General features: G+C 38.2%; 1 long non-coding RNA gene across 1 annotated transcript in view; it reads left to right on the forward strand.

The window, feature by feature from the left end:
* LOC308391890 overlaps positions 1-13547 on the forward strand; it is a 60794-nt gene that overhangs the window by 18248 nt on the left and 28999 nt on the right. The window lies entirely within an intron of this gene.

Genomic DNA, 13547 nt, shown 5'->3' on the forward strand with positions numbered 1-13547 from the left:
ATTAAAAACTGGGGGTGGTAGCTTACAGCAGCAACCTTCAAATACTGATAAAGAAGATGTAAGAATCAAAGGCATAGTGATTAAAATAAATAAATAAATCAAAAGGACTGGTTAAAGACATGACAACTGCACTGAAGCTGATGAAGCGATACAGTGTTTTCTGTATGATAAACGGACCAGCAAAGCTGTCCTTTCTGTCTGTGTAAAGAAGTTTAACGACAGATTTAATCACTGCAATGTTTAAAAATAACAAAAAGAAGTGCGATTTCAACACTACATCTTAAACGGTAAGAAATAAATGTGTAAAATTCCAGAAAAGATTCTGTTAGCCATTTGTTTGCCCTATAATTATAAAATGGAAACTCTTTATTTACTGCCATCGGTGAGATCTTGATCAATACAAAAAGCTGTAAAACTTAAAATACAGTTAAAAGTCTACAGTTAAAAGTCCTCCTTCACATTGTCCAAAGCCGTTCAGTGGGCCAGATATGATTGACACTCCTGCTTTAACAAGTTTAATATTGCAATTCAAGTCTGGAAAGGCTTGTGAGAGGTAGTAGCATGTGCAGACGCTTTGACATCTGGACCTTTAATCCTCAGTATGATTCATTCTCCAGATTCGCATCTGTCAAATTTGTACATTGAAAAAAAAAAAAAAGCCTGTCCACCCACAAAACATTATCTTCTTTGTAAATCCACATACCATTTTATAATGCAGGCTTTCATTCTTGAAGCATTGAAAGTTGACATAACCTTGACGCTTTCATCTGGTTAAATTTGTCCTTTCAGAGCTCCTTCGTGGCCTGCTTCAGTGAGTTCTCCTCATATTCAGAATATTTTTGAGGACTTTGATATGTAAAAAAACAGCGTAGTGCCCCTTTAAAGAGGGGCTTCTCATCTTACAGGTTGCGATTCTACTCTCTTGATGTCATGGGAATTACTACCAACTGATTTATTTATGTTTATATTTTCTATTTATATCAGACAAGATTGAGCACTCCTCATTTAACACTGCGATTCCTTATTGAGTTGTTCCTTTTAATGGTGATGGTTATTGATTGATCCTAATGGTTGTTACATCAGCGTTTTATGAAGTGGTTTCGCACTAACAGTGGTTTCTACGTGGCGCTGGAGGTAATGAATGTGCAAATTTCATGTAACCAACGGCGAACAAATTATTTGGCATGCGCTACAGCCGCTCGTGTGCCCACTTCAAATTCATAACTCAGATTTTTATTTTCAGCAAATAGATGCCGGATCTAGAGCAGGACAAAAGATTTACAGTCTGTTCAACAGAATGGTTTGCTAACAGTCTCTCAGCCTACTCACACCATTATATCCTTCACTAAATGAGCTGCAGAAGAAAGACCGAGATTTATCCCGGTGCTCTCAGGGCAAACAGGGTGCAGTCTCCTCTTCATACTGACGCTCCATGTTGACATTGGAGGGGCGTGGGGGATAAATCCAAGCAGGATCAATACCAGCTTCTCGTCTCATTGATTTGCTCACCCAACCTCGCCCTCGTCACACCCGGAGGTTTTTCCTGCCACGCTGACCCCTGATGTCACCTGTGGATGCTCTTCTTCATTCATATAGCTACAAATAGTGCCTATCAATTTCACCAGCAGGAGATGGTGCCTTTGTTTAGTGACAGCAGCTCTTAGAGATCTCACAATATCATCTTTTAAAACAGGAAAGAAACTATCCCTAACAGTGATTGGTGAGATTTAATTTCTGTCTGCTGGCAAATCTCTGAGTATGAACAGATTCTCAACAAAGCCACAAACAAAGAAATCCAAAGAAAACTTAGACTCACACTTGTGGACTATTTATGCTAATTGATCCAAAATATTGTACATGATCATTTCTGATTTATGGACACATCAACATAAACATCATTATTCAATGAGGATTTTTATTGCACAAAGGCCAGCTCTCAGCAACAACAATGCCTGTGTTTTGGTATTACCCTACACAAGTCTATTACGTTGAAGGTCTTTCCGATGTACAATTACACCAATTAACCGTGTGAGATCTAAGACCTCACTGATGATTACTAAAGGCCTAGACAAAAAGGACTTTTTTGGGGGAGGGTGAAATGTAAGTATGAAAATAAAGCATGTATTTCAATAGCATCAGGGCTAGTTTAGGGTCGGGCTGATCACAGATCAGGACGTAGACCTCAAACAGACATAAAAAACTATAAATGTGACCAGCTGAATGCCTGTAGCATCAGCTTTTGTCCCACGATGACCCACAAAGGTATTATCAACGAGGCTGCCACCGGAGGACCTTTGAGGCTCTGATGTGCTTTTCCTTTTATTTGTTTGTTCTCTGGAATCTCACACGTCTTTCTTCTTTTCTGGTTAAAGTCAGTTTTTGATGTTCTGTGATGGGATTTACATACACCGTTCAGTGAGATCCTTTTTTCCACTTTGCCGCGTGTAACAGGCCTAATTTCTTATAGCATTTTCACACCTAGTTTGTTTACCATGGTCTGAATTAGATGATGAGTTTGTCAACTTTTAACTTTGTCTGGTGGTTTTATTTGTTTTTAAACAAAGAAAACTCTAAGGGAGCTCTAAATGAGCAAGAAATCAGTGGGAAAATGAAACAGAAATCATTTTAAACAGGTCAGGTGTGAAATTTATTTGGGACTTCTTTAATTGGAAGAACCATATTTACATCTTCCAACTAAACTGGAATTCTTTTTGAGGGACTTTTAAACATGCTAAACTATCAGAGGAAACACATTGTTGAACTTAGGATCGGTGGTTGTTGGCTTTTGTGTGCCTGTATAAATGATTGATGATGAGTGATCCAGTTAATCATTAACCATCATTTATAATATTTCTGTTCAATTTCACAAAAAGTACAAGGACATGTCAAAGTGACTGCTAACCTTTTGAGCAGCTGTATAATATTTCCTGAGTTTCAAAATTTTAGTTTTCCACCACTGCTTCAGACAAAGTTGGGGAAAGGCTTGAGCCGTTTGGGTTTTTGGTTCTTTGGTAATTGTCAAAAGAAAGCAAAAGTGACAGAAACAGGAAACTATTAAGTGCATTCCTGCATTAAAGGTGATCGCTTCGTTGACCCATCAACCACCCTGACCTCCTCCCTCTGTGGACTCTAAGAGCAACATCACAAACTTTCTCTTTGTCTTCTAATGGAAAAGCATTCACCATATCATGAGCCTGTATGCCTTTTTAAAGTACTTGTCTTAATTATTACCAATGTTCTACTGATTTGCCGATGTAGCACATGGCACACTGATAGCTGGAACATTGTGCATTTTCACTGCTAATGACGGCTTGTCTATAACCAGTCAGTAACCCATAACTTACACTCTAACATGGCTGTTGTGATAATTAACATGTGTAAATGTTGTTTATGGCTGACATTTTTGTCAGAATTGAGACAGTGTCAGCGACATTGTGTTTCTTTTTTTATGATTGAAAGCCAGTGGGCACTGAACAGGATGTCGGGCATCGTAACCTTTTACTGCAGTGGTGTTTTGTTTCCATCACTCAATCAGTGGTGGTCTTTGTTTATTTCTGTCCTTCCTCGGGGGTAAATAAGACCCCGCTCCGCCAGAGAGGAGTCTGGGTAATGAGGCTTGCGTCTTTGGAAGCTCTACATCTAACAGGTCATGAGGTCAGCAGTGGCGATCCAAGGGAAATGGATATGAGGCTGGAGGAAACTATTTATGCTATATTTCTATGTGTATTTATGCGCTTTCCCACTATGTCCTGCACTGCTACCCACAACCGTTGTCATATTAATCAATGCATCGAAAACACAAAACATTACAAATCAAGAGGCTCAAAAGAGTTAAGACACAACAAGACAAAAAAACAGCAAAACCGATCATGTAAAAAATTTAAATACATTAAAAAAGTAAAGCAAAGGTAACGTTTTTGCTCGATATTTCCTAAATGTAAGGATTATTTAGAAGTATATATCTATATACCTATCTGAGTAAACAATAATAATAAATGTATATATTTAAGATATTTTGGTAACAGATTCATCCCCAAACAATTTCTCGAAGTTGTTGTTGCCTAAGACGAGAAGAATTCGATTAAGAAGAAAAACGTTAGAGGAAATTAGAGGAAAAGCAAGCATAATCAATCCCTCAGTCAAAACAGGATGTAAACAACTCTTCATCTTACTGCAGTTTTACTCTCCAAGCAGCTCATCTAACATTCTCATTTCAGCAGAAACTTTCATGAAAAACTTTGCTGAATTTTCCAACTTTGATGGCTTTGGTTTCAGTTTCAGTGAATTTTAATGTGGCTTATTTTGCTGCTCGCTTATTGGACCTTCTTAGCATATTGCAAACACCAGCCCAAAAGGTATCATATACAATATATCAATCGCTCCATATAATTACTGCACTGCACAATATATTTTTTTCCTCTGTATATCACTCAGGGTCTCCCAGTGCTGTTTGGGTTCTGGGTTGGAAGACCAGCTAATTATCAGTGGATTAAATTAGTGTGTAATGTGAAATGTATCACTCGCAGGGAGAAATGCAGTGAAACTTACCACCCAAACTCCGGAGCTCCTCTCGCCTTTAAAGAGCATTGACAAGTCTTTCAGCTCAGTGTGTGGAGCCTGTGATTTTACTGACTTGGTGTGCTTTAACACAGGAAAAGTGTTTAGTCATTATTAAAGAGTCAGATATTTCACACACAAATTATTGCTCCTCCATGCCTGCTGCATGGCTAAGCATATGATCATTAGCTTGCATGTTAGCCTAATAGGCTTTAAAATATATATCACAGCTGAACATCCATTAAGTCTACCAGAATTCCTTTTAAGCCCATTAAAACCAGTAAAGCTCTTTTTGGTGATTTTTGGACATATGAAACATCTGACTGATCAGATCATTTAGTTGGAAGCTGTGTTTTCACTAACTGGTAACCATGCATCAAACCTCTGACTATTTTATTGGGTGGGGAACTTGTTGCCTTTTTTTTTCTGCATCAAAAGCCCTTTATGTGAGCTACAGCTCATCAGGACCCAGTGCCATCGGATGGAAACTCTGTTAATTACCGTCAGATCCAACGCCCTACAGTAGCTGCACGCTGCGGGGGTTCAGTGTATGCCTTCGCTGCAACCTAAAGTTTTCAGGATTTTAAAGCATTTCTTCCCTCACTCCCTGATGTTTCCCTTATTAGACCGAGACAAAGAACATTGATTCTCGTGCAATTATTTTTTCCGCTCCACCACAACTGGATGATTTCCTTCATGCTTTTAAGCCTGTCTGCTTGGGTCACAGTTTACCAGACTATGTGCTGTAATTTACCTGTGCTTGAATGAGCATGTGTGCAGCACTTCTCCTGCTGTTCTTCTCATGAGTATGGGCTCGTCTTTTTTTCATTCATCTTTCTGTTCTGTCTCTGTGTACGTGTAGCATGTGTACAGTACTGCATGCATGGATTTATCGTTTTCCCACAGCATGCAGATGCGAGGCGATGGTGTTTGTTGGTGTACCTTTCCTGTCCACTTAGTATGGGAATAAAGCAGACAGTGGGTGGAGGTCTGGCCGTAAGATTAGCCCTCCTCGACTGCAGCAAAGGCAGGGCCGGCCTCTCCTCTGCTGCTCCCCACGTAGCCATTAATGTAAACACGATCAATATGTTTGTTGTGAGACCTGCACAGCTAAAAGGAGAGAGTGAAACCACAGAACCATGAGGTCGGAGTCTTCCCTCATTCTCACCATCTTTCTGTAAGCCATCATATTTAAATGTCCTTGTTCTCTTGACTGCACTTGAATGTACTTTGTGTCTCTGACTTACTCGAGGGCTCTGGCTAAAACTACTTTTAGCCAGCTACCTCAAGTGAGTCAGAGTCCTGTCAGGGTTTGGACTTTGCTAGAACCTGCCAGCGGGCAGTTGGATTGTGTGCTGATAACAGACAGCCCTCTTTTTTAACATCTTACCTTTTAAAAATGCATTTCAAACTTCTGTATTGCTAAATCTCTATGGCACAGCTATATTGCTAACTTTCTGAATGTTTGTGAGGCTCCATTGCTGTAGAGTGAATGGCAATGATGTGACTCTTCCAATCAAAGGCTCTGGTTTTAACTTTTAAGTAGCAAAGAGAAATTCTTTTGGAAACTAATAAGTCAGTAACAGAAGTTCAGTCTTCACATTTACCCTAGAGTTACAGTGATGTATGGAATAGTTCATGCAAAAGGTTTTCAAAAAGTTAAAAAATAAAGTTGTACACTTAAACATCACTTGTGCTGCTTTGTGTGGTAGAAAAAACACACCATTATCGTTTTTCCTCTAAAATGTCAGTGAATCAACAGAATGATGATGCCAACTGTTTGGTGGCAGCTATATACTTGAATGAACTGCAACTTCAGAAAGAGCAAACATGTATCTAAGGTATTGTATGAATTATGCACCTAAAACACACATTACCTTGTATCTTTTTCCCTCTTACAACACCAATGACTCCTCTGCTGTCTCTTCTACAGCGCTCTCGGTCATGTTATTGGCTCAACTTCCTTTGTGTTTTATCCTCAGAAACAACAACAGACACGATGGAGTTTTTGCAAGTATAAAGGTTCTCAATCCAAATGTTGTAGCAAAGCATTGTATACTCTACCACATTTTGTACTGGCTGCAAGTGGTTTCATATTCCAACCGTCCTGGCAACACTACTGAGAACAGGAATATGTTGCTCTCCTTCTTCATTATTCAGCTTTGTTAGTGTTTAGTCTCCACACTGACTCCATGTAATCCGTAACTCCAAGAGCTGAAAAATTTAAACGTACATTCAATACCAAACCTGTGGAATACTAGTGTTACAGATGTGCCGATGTTTTGTGCAGTCACGGTGTGGTCCGTACCAGTTTTGATGTCATATTTATGATGTTCTTCATCCTTCTGTCTCCCATTAACATTTAATGTGATATTTTAGGACTTCTGGGAAAACAAACGAACAAGCAAAAAAAAAAAAAAAAAAAAACTGTTAATTTTGTCCAATTTCACATCGGTCTAGAGACTTATACATAACATGAGATTTAACTGGTTGGGTCATTTTATCTCGCTCAGTTATGTTATTAGTGTGAAGTCTGTGATCGAGCCAAGATCTGTAGGTAGCAGCAGGCTGGCTGTTTCACAGCCACATCACACCATTCTGAAGCGTACAGCCAATTGCAACGTTTGTAGTCACTTCAAAGTATATTGACTTTTTTGTGTGTGTGCAAAGCTCAGGACAAGACTCTACCATGGAGTAAACCTGTCAGAAGTCTGAGAATACACACACACACACACACACACACACACACACACACACACACACACACACACACACACACACACACACAAAAAAAATATTTTTTTGTATTAATTATGTGCTATTATTTATTACAGGTTAGGTATTTAACCTTCCACCGTTGAGTTTGGTCATCAACGGAGACTGCGGTTGATATTTCATAAGCATTTAAATTTTGTGTCACTCTGTGCTCTGTGTTCAAGTTCACAGTTTGTTTGTTCTTCTTTTTTTTTTAAGAAGGTTTTTGAAGGTTAGGAGCCTCTGCAATGTTAGATTTGGTATTATTCAGGAAGTTTCTGTATGAATCTTAATATTCTCTCTCCTTTCAGTGTCAAAAAAGGCAAAAGGATTTTCTGATAAATCTATTCTGGTTTTGTTGACTTTTGACAGCTTTTGAGCCTAGTCATTGTTTTCTGAATAGCACACTGGTAGGTTGAAGCAATTTGCTTTTAAAAATAGAAACTTTCTCACTGATCTGTACCAAAGTGAAATCATTTAGTTATCATGATTCCGGCTTTACTGGTTGTTTTTTTTCTGTCTCTGCTGTTCCTCACCTGTCCACCACTTGTCATTCACATCCATAATCAGTTCATCTGCATTTTCCCCCCCAAACATTAATCTTTTTTTTTCAATGTTTATCTTTAATCATACCTGGAAAGACTTTGTGTTTGCACATCTAAAATCCTCCTCAGCTCCTTTTTGAATGATGTGTTGTCTCATCTGCTGTCACTAGAAAAAAACACTACACACTCAGTGAAGTATAGAACCATAAACTATGGATGAATACTGCAGCTCGCAGGCTGTTGTACTAAAGATATAGAAAATATAGATAAACATTGCTCTGTTGTAGGGTCCACCTCTTGAACCTAAACTGAAGACACACTATGATAGAATAAAGACATTTTCAGATCAATTTTAACTGTCTATGAGCAAGCATTTGGCGAGAGTGGAAAGGAAAAACTCCTTTTAAACAGGAAGTCTATATGCATGCATGCATTCATGTTTTTTTGTGTTTAATAGAAAATGTCCTACTTTTCAGCATCTTAGACCCATCAGATCTTCATTTTGGGTTTGTACATCTGGGTTTAAAATAAAATTATCAACATATTGTTAGTTTTATCATTAGTCCTATTATTATTGCTTTTTTAAAGAGTAGTAAAGAAGAAAATGGCAGACCTTTTCCAGACATTTCAAGCTATCACTCATTAGTAAATAATGCATGTAGCTGTTCAGGTATAGTTCAGGTATCCTGATCCTGGTTTGCTGACTATGAAACTGAGTCACCACAACCACAGTCCAACTTAATATTACTTATTATCTATTATTATCAGATGATACTGGACTTGGTGGCTTCATCTATCCACTGATATAAAAGAATGGATACTCAATAGCGACATTATTTATACAGACCTCAGACAAAGGGTCAGTAAGCATTATTAAAAGCTTTACATGATTTAATTTAAAATAAGTCAGTATAGTAATTATTTGTGAATAATAGCAGAGTGCTGAAACTGAACTCTTAAATGGATTGCAGCTATCGTTAATATAAGATTGGCTTGTGGTCTCTCTGCTTTGTCAGAATCTCCGTGGTGAAAACACCTTGTTGATTAACTTTGTAGTCAGAAAACGTGTGGGAGACAAACGATAGGCAAACATGAAAGTTAACTTTAGCTAACACTTAAATCTCAGGAGAATGTTTTAATGCACCTACAGGGAGAATTTTTAAAGGGCTGTGTGGGTGTGTAAATTGTTCACATCCACACAGTTCTTTGTAGATTGTGCTTTATTGACGTCTCTGTAACTAATTTGCCAAATTCTTTTGTAACTCTTAACTCTCTTTACCAGCCTAAATTAATGTTCTTTAGTGATCTCGTATAATCCTGGGTATCAATGAGCAGGACTCTATTCAGTCACTCTAAGTGAAAATAATTCTCACATTTCAAAGGATGATCAATGATAATGCTTTTATGATCGGCCACCTTTTGACTATCGTGTTGCTAAGACGCGTGTTTGAAGTGGCCCTTGGTTACTTGACAATATTCAGTTTTTGTTCATCATGTTCTGTTTAAAATCATCAAGTTCATGACAGTCACCACACTACCCAGTATGTGGATACATTAACTTACAGCTTTTACCCTTCCAGCAAAGTGTAAAGTTAGTGGCATTGCATATTAACAACATTTTCCTGACCTGCCTGGAAATGGTACCAATGCTTCGTTGTCCACTTCGGTTTATTGGCATGTTTGGGGAATTTGAACTGACACTGGAAATTATTTGTAATTTTAATTTGGTGTGTTACAAGATATTTTTTTAGCATCTATCTTCTATGGTTCTAACTAAATTCTTACCACCTTATCACAACTGCAGTTACAGTTACTCTAAAAGTTATGCCCAGTGGCTCAACATTAGGTATCTAGCTTATATGAACTAATTAGTACACTTTGGCAATACTAAGCCTTCTAAACAGCAGCATTAGTGACCCAGCCAAGTCAGGAATACATTAAAATGTATCTTTATTTATTTATTTAGTTTTGCTTTTATTCAAGTATTGGTACAAGGAAGAATTCTCCACGAGATATTTGGAATGCAAAGGGATTTCTGGCAGGGACTTTGCTGTTTTCATTTTACAAGTTCAGCTGCCTTTGGTGTTTTTCTTTTAAGATATTACCAGATGGAATTACATCAGGGATTGGCTCTGAGTCCCTTCTTGTTTGCGGTGGTGATAGACAGGCTGACAGACGAGGTCAGGCAGGAGTCTCTGTGGACTACGTTGTTTGCAGATGACTCTGTGATCTGTAGTGAGAATAGGGAGCAGGTATATGAGAGCCTGGAGAGACTGAGGTATGCTCTGGAGAGAAGAGGAATAAAAGTCATGAGAAGCAAGACTGAATACATGTGAGACAGGTTGTCTACAAGGTGATGGTAGATGAGTTTAAATACCTGGGGTCAACAGACAACTCACAAAAGATTACAAATGAGTACATCAGAGGTACAGCTCAGGCTGATTGTTTTGAAGACAACATTAGAGCAAGGCTGAGAAGTGCAGATGAGACATAGTGGATATATTGGACAAAAGATTTCGAAAGAAGGAAAAAAGGGGAACACCATAGAGAAGATTCATGGATGTAGTGGAGGAGGGCATGCAGAGAGTTTCCATCACAGAATCAGATCCTAGGCATAGCATCCTCTTCTGTGGCGAACCCTAAGAGAAAGGAACAGCCACAGGAAGAAGACAAAGATGATCAAATAGACGTCACAGGCCTGTGCTGCCTTTCTTTGGTGCATTTGGTGTTAGCCCTGATGCAACAGCGCCTTTCCCTTCTGATCCCTGTGTCAGTCTTAGACTGAAAACTATGAATAGCTTGTTGAAGTTTATGCAATATGTTCTTTTGCAGAGAACAGTACTGTTCTGTGTCTTACTCTGCATGATTGCTTGCGCAACTTGAGTTGCCGACCTATAAAAAAATCATGCACTATGACATCATAGGGCATTACCAAGTGGAAATAATGCAACTGACACATACTGAAGGACTTAACGTGTTGTACTGATCTTTGATAAGTTTTCACAGTGACTTTAAGAGGCTTATCTTTTCTATAGTTTCCTCATTTAAGTGTAGAACCAGTGAGCACATGCCATGACGAGGCATCCATCCATCCAACAACGTCTCAGAATTTACAAGAATTGCTACTCCTCCTGTAGCATCAATCAGAATTTAGTCAAACTTTGACACTGATATGGTCATCATCCATTTTTATGTCAAGGTTAAGGTTATATCTGTTATTTTACAGGCACTTACCTATGAATTGTGACAAATCACAAGCCAATGAGCTACCATTACTTCTCTGACATTCTGATTGCTTAAAGGGATGCATGAACAACTATGCCTTAAGTTTGTTCAGAACCGCTAGCAAAGCAGTAGAGTGTGCCACTGCATGTGAACACACTTATCCATGAATCATAGACATAATATTTCATAGATATGAAGTTAAGAGCTATTAATCCACATGATTATACAAGAAAAATGGAGAACGGCTCCACTGTTGCTCCAGTTTTGGACAGAGACATGCTTATAGCTCTAGTTTTTGTTTGCCTCCTTGAAACATCACTCATGTTTTGCTAATTTAAATAGCCATTTTCTACAAAGTGTTCAGTATTCAATGTAATATTTGTTGGCTAAAAAACAATCTAAGTTCGTGGTCATCAAAAAGTGTAGAATATTGTTTTAGTTTAAGGTTTCCATGTCTGGCTTGTCACAACATTCTCATATTTATTCACGTTACACAAGTTGTAAAATCCACAGACTATTTTAATACTATCAGATCTAGTTCATTCAAATTCTTAACCTTTTTTTTTCAGATGGCTCAACTTACCCAGTTAAGTTCTTGAGCTGCAGGTCCTCTTCTTGGGTACCCATAACTTTTTAATCTAACCATAAGCCCATTTTCCTCAAATGTACCATGTTTAAAGCTTTGTTTTTATGTGAAAACTCAAAATGTGTCTGAAAACAGATGAAGATACAATTAATGTTATGGCTCACTGGAACATCTCCAGTAATTCTAATAACTTCCACCTGTTCTTCTCCTTCTGAGCCAGGTGAAAATATATTCTGCCAGTAGATTTCTGGAGTCTCTCACGCTGTACCTTCTAAATGTTGAGTGGCTTATTCGTGATCGTTCTCCTCGGGATCCCGTGGGAATTGTGCTCTAACAATAGAAGCTCAGAGGGATCCGATGGAGCAGTGGCACGGTCCGATCTTTGTTATGTGACATGTGGGCCCCAGAACATTTGTTCTCTTTCATCCCTCGATATGTGTGGGATGAACAGATCCTTCCCAGGAGAGTCCAAACTGTTTGCTTGCTTCAGCTCTCTCCACATATCTGCTTCATTCTTATTGCCATCCTTTTCTCTTTTTTGCCAGCATTCTTATTGTTTTATATCTGGTTGATCTCTATAATCTTTTGTCTATTTCTATTTTGTTTGAGTTTGCTTTTCCCCCCTGTTACCCGACTCTCTTTTCACTTCCTGTGATTACAGTAATGTTTGCCAGTAATGCGAGCCGTCTATGTACAGAAACACACGCACGCACAACATAGACATACGCAGAAGTCGCTGCTTTTATGAAGGAGTGTTGAAATCTGTTGAAATCTTCCTTTTTGATCCAGACTGAAATATTAAACTGTTGACTGAATCTCCATTCAATTTTATACACACATTCGTGGTCTCAGATAGATGAATCCCTGATTGTGATGGTCCCCTGGCTGTTCCTGTTCATTGGGGTCATTTATGTCATCACTGTGACAACATTCATTGAAGGTCCCTAGAATATAAACTACCACTGACAGATCAGTTGCCACTTGATAAGGTGAAATACCTTGATATCTTCTGGATCCACCCAGCTTTTTGTGCAAATATTCATGGTTCCCAGATGGTATATCGAAATTACTTTCATGATTCACTAACTTAATTTATCCCCATCATCAGTTTAGAGTTAAGATTTTAGTAATAATAGCATAAAACTATTGGCATTATCCAGCAGCTTTAATTTATCAGTAGTCCTGATGAGCTACCCATGGGTTTATGTATAAGATGAACTGACTGCTTAACTACAAAACTAGTTGATTTGAATGATGTGCTTATATGATAAATGTGCCAATAAAATCATTCTTGAGGGTTTACTTTCACAAACGGGGTGATCACATTTCAAATATTACTATTTCCCCCAGATCATATGTTACACTGATAAGAAGTTAGGAAGAATACATCTTCCTAAGTCCCTAAGTGATACGTACTTTGACCTCATCTTTGGGATTGTTTACTACAGGTTTAAATCCTCAAGTTTGAGATTTTGGAAGTTTACTTCTTCTATAAAAATGAGAATTTTCATATGACTTTACAGAGACTGACGTGCTTTTGGAGCAAGCTTCAAGTGACCATTAAAGGAACTTCAGTTATAGACAGTTGTGCACTCGTTTCCTGTTTCACCCACCGATCCTGCTGTTTCTTGGGATTTACAGAATGTCTCCCTCCATGAATTAAACATTCAGTCATTTTGCTTAGAGTATGATGCAAAAGTCTTGAGTCACCCATCAATAATTTATATTTTGCTGTCAAGTTCTGCAGGCTTTCTGAAGGTCTTTCAATGCTCTTCTTTAGACATTAGCTGCTTTTTCATTTATTTTCAATCCAGTCTTTGTATTGGTCCTTGTTTTAAAAAACAAACAAACAAACAAACAAAAACATTTCCACAGCATTT

The sequence above is a fragment of the Rhamphochromis sp. 'chilingali' genome (genome assembly GCF_963969265.1).
Source record: "Rhamphochromis sp. 'chilingali' genome assembly, chromosome: 2".
Taxonomy (NCBI): domain Eukaryota; kingdom Metazoa; phylum Chordata; class Actinopteri; order Cichliformes; family Cichlidae; genus Rhamphochromis; species Rhamphochromis sp. 'chilingali'.